The sequence below is a fragment of the Argopecten irradians genome, chromosome 4 (genome assembly GCF_041381155.1).
Source record: "Argopecten irradians isolate NY chromosome 4, Ai_NY, whole genome shotgun sequence".
NCBI lineage: Eukaryota > Metazoa > Mollusca > Bivalvia > Pectinida > Pectinidae > Argopecten > Argopecten irradians.
Window position 1 is genome coordinate 8,650,002 of NC_091137.1, and position 5,146 is coordinate 8,655,147.

Sequence of the window (5,146 nt, forward strand, 5' to 3'; positions counted from 1 at the left end):
AGACCACCACATTGACCCAAACGAATCTAACCAATCAAGTGAAATTTCGTGAAAAACCATTTATTTTTAGTTTTGGCATCACCGACCAACGGAGCTTTTGTGTACATCAAGTGGTACCTTGTTCTATTTTTTCATACTGTAACCATTAGTACCCGTAATGACAACCAATGACAGGCTTTATCCCAAACAAACTTATAAAACACACGTTCATATAAATTCATATCAAGGATCAATCTATAGTAAATATGTATTTATTTGTCTCTTATGCAATATTTTAACACATTAAAATATATATCAAGCTACTTCATGTATGTTCATAGGCCTACAATCCACGGATACATGTATGCGTTATACGGATACATGTATACGTTAACCACTTACAGGTAGCCATCCTCGATACTCCAGGGCTTCCGATCACTTACGGGTGGCGCGGCTCTACACCCCAGGACTATCTCGTAGTGAAATTGAAGGCAGCTCAGCGGAAAAGATATTGACGCAAACAATCACAGGGGGAAAAAATTCTGGACAGGCATAGCGACAAAGATTTCCGATTGAATCACTACATAGAGAGCGCGACGCCTAACATCAGGAGTGCATAGTCAGAAAACCATGATACACATTGAACACTCGTGCTCTTTACTGACACGCACTTTATGATGTACAGATCAAATGACTAAATTACCTGCGTTTATTTAATCTCTGTTGCCTCCATCTTTTTGACTATGAGATAGACAATCCATCAGGGGTGTAGAGATCGTAAGTGATCACGGAAGCCTCTGTGGAGTTATGGCCCGAGATGATGACAAGGTAGATATCGGCCAATAACATGTATCATGTACATGTATCTGTTTCATGTTTCTGATTGTATCTTGCATTGGATTTAATGGTGGTGGATGGCAATATCATATCATCTGCTAAAAGATTATTATTGTTAAATGAAAATTTTAATAAATATGGCCACTTCAACAAAGAAGTGAACCAATGATCGCCACTCAATTCACTGTTTGTTATTCTATGGTAAATACCAATCCGAGTATAATTAGATAGGCAAAACGTGATGCTACCAAATTTGGAACGCTACCCAAAATGAAACACTTTTAAAATATGTGATACAGAATTTTCAGTTTACAAGCTATACTAACAATAACAGTTCTGAACAAAAATTAAGGTGCTGACTAATAACTGTGACAATTTTAATATGTCATTTTCTTTCCAGTTGCTTATAAGATTAAAATTTATACTATATTGGTACTTATCCTTATGCCATAATATGTATTACTATATATGTATATGTTTATAAGTTGCGATAAATTGTAAAATTTCAGCAAGTAAAGAATCTGAAGCTGACGGCAAGGGGACCTAGAGACTACGTGGTTATCTCACTCACACCCACTCGTATCATATTCAGCATGATTTCAATATGTTGCCATCTTCATGGATCATCATCATCCTCAAAAATGAGCATCACATTCACATCATTCAGCTTCATCAATGATCATCAGTCATACTCGTATCAACATTAATTAAGCATACCAATATATCATTATTTACCTGATATATTATTAAATTATTATTATTATATCTACCAGACACATTTTCATCAAAAATCATCATAGACCAGTAGACCCACTCACATCAACATTCAACATGACATAAATATAATATTATCACTTTACACTTACATCATCACTCAATTAGACATCGATAAGAATTAATCATCATGAATATACACTTACATCATCACTCAATTAGACATCGATAAGGATTATCATCATTAATATACACTTACAATCATCACCTCAATTAGACATCGATAAGATTATCATCATGAATTACACTTACATCATCACTCAATTAGACATCGATAAGATTATCATCATGAATATACACTTACATCATCACTCAATTAGACATCGATAAGATTATCATCATGAATATACACTTACATCATCACTCAATAAGACATCGATAAGATTATCATCATGAATATACACTTACATCATCACTCAATTCAGACATCGATAAGATTATCATCATGAAATATACACTTACATCATCACTCAATTAGACATCGATAAGATTATCATCATGAATATACACTTACATCATCACTCAATTAGACATCGATAAGATTATCATCATGAATATACACTTACATCATCACTCAATAAGACATCGATAAGATTATCATCATGAATAATACACTTACATCATCACTCAATAAGACATCGATAAGATTATCACATACACTTACATCATCACTAAGACATCGATTATCATACATATACAGACATCATCACTCAATGACATCGATAAGATTATCATCATTAATATACACTTACATCATCACTCAATAAGACATCGATAAGATTATCATCATCATGAATATACACTTACATCATCACTCAATAAGACATCGATAAGATTATCATCATGAATATACACTTACATCATCACTCAATAAGACATCGATAAGATTATCATCAATCACATCATAAGATAAAATTTTATAAACATCGATAAGATTATCATTTGAATAACACATTACATCATCACTTCAATAAAGACATCGATAAGATTATCATCATGCAAATATACAACTTACATCATCATACAATTATAGACATCGATAAGTTTCATCATGACATCTACACTTCATAAATCATAGAATATAATGATTACACACTAGTATACTTTGTATATCATCACTCAATTAGACATCGAGGGAAACCGGAAAGATATATATCATCATACAAAAGCTAATATACACTATACATGGATTCATCACTCAATTAGACATCGACATCATCATATAATTACATTGTAATCGATCAGATCTTATCTTATACATTACATGATAACATTCTAATTATATTAATATACCATCTACTTTATCGATAAGATTATCATCATGTTAAATTTATATACACTATTACAACCTCTCTCAGCTGTGTGTTATTCATCGAACAAGCACACCCTTGATAAGGATTATCCCATCATGAATATACATCATTATTAGACATCATCACATCAATTAGACATCGATAAGATTATCATCATGAATATACACTTACATCATCACTCAATTAGACATCGATAAGATTATCATCATGAATATACACTTACATCATCACTCAATAAGACATCGATAAGATTATCATCATGAATATACACTTACATCATCACTCAATTAGACATCGATAAGATTATCATCATGAATATACACTTACATCATCACTCAATTAGACATCGATAAGATTATCATCATGAATATACACTTACATCATCAATCACATCGATAAGATTATCATCATGAATATACACTTACATCCATCACTCAATTAGACATCGATAAGATTATCATCATGAATATACTTACATCATCACTCAATTAGATTATCATCACATCGATAATAGATTATCAACTTTGAATGATACATCACTTCATCCATCAATAGACATCGATAAGATTATCATCATGAATATTACACTTACATCATCACTCAAATTAGACATCGATAAGATTATCATCATGAATATACACTTACATCATCACTCAATAAGACATCGATAAGATTATCATCATGAATATACACTTACATCATCACTCAATTAGACATCGATAAGATTATCATCATGAATATACACTTACATCATCACTCAATTAGACATCGATAAGATTATCATCATGAATATACACTTACATCATCACTCAATTAGACATCGATAAGATTATCATCATGAATATACACTTACATCATCACTCAATAAGACATCGATAAGATTATCATCATGAATATACACTTACATCATCACTCAATTAGACATCGATAAGATTATCATCATGAATATACACTTACATCATCACTCAATAAGACATCGATAAGATTATCATCATGAATATACACTTACATCATCACTCAATTAGACATCGATAAGATTATCATCATGAATATACACTTACATCATCACTCAATTAGACATCGATAAGATTATCATCATGAATATACACTTACATCATCACTCAATTAGACATCGATAAGATTATCATCATGAATATACACTTACATCATCACTCAATTAGACATCGATAAGATTATCATCACAGACAGAGGCACTTCAAGTGTATAGTCATTGCCCTTTGGCTGACTTCTTTAGATGTACTAGTATACAGTTAAAGTATGGGGTTGAGGGATATAGCAAGTTTCTGGTTTCCCGAGCAAGTTTCTGGTTTCCCGAGACTTGTCTATTTCCCGAGGCGGAGCCGAGGGAAATAGGCAAGTTCGAGGGAAACCGGAAACTTGATATATCACTCAATCCCATACTTTAACTGTTTTAATATACCGATACATACAAAAGCTATGATAAGACTAAAAATATATTTCTTCCATACGCTAACGTTCTCTCTATTCCTGTCGCGTACGGCAATGGCCATTGGAGATTGAGATACTTTTACATTGTAATCGATCTACGTAATCTTATCTTCAAGCATACAAATTATTCTGAGATGATAACTGTGATTCTATGTCCGTTTTGTTTTGCTTCTGTATATTAATATACCTCTACTTTATTTACACTATATAAAATATACTTTGTTAAATTTACTAGCTCCCTGCTTTTTCCAAAACCTCTCTCAGCTGTGTGTTAGTCATCGAACTAGCACACCCTTGGAAGCTAGCACACCCTTGCACTCGGGTATTTCCGTTTAACCAATCAGAATTGAGGTGGGCGGGACTTGTTTCCGATCACGCCATCAGTTGCTAGGTGACGTAACAATTGGACGGAACTAGTTTCCGACCACGCCATCTCCGTTGACGTACTCAGACGACGTTGGTATCAATCGGAAACTGTTACATACCGAATACGTCGTCATGTTTATCTTGTAAGTGAGAGGCTTGTGAAAAATACAATGGGGTCAGATGACAATACCTTTTATACGTATATGTACGTACAGTTATTATGTATATATTTAGGCTACCTGTATCTGGTTAACGTCTAGGAATTTCAACAATACTTTTATATAAATTCAGTATTATGCCTTAGTGGTATATCAACTGAACCTGTGTTTTGAATAGAAGCAAAACAAAACGGACATAGAATCACAATTATCATCTCGGAATAATTTGTATGTTTGAAGATAAGATTA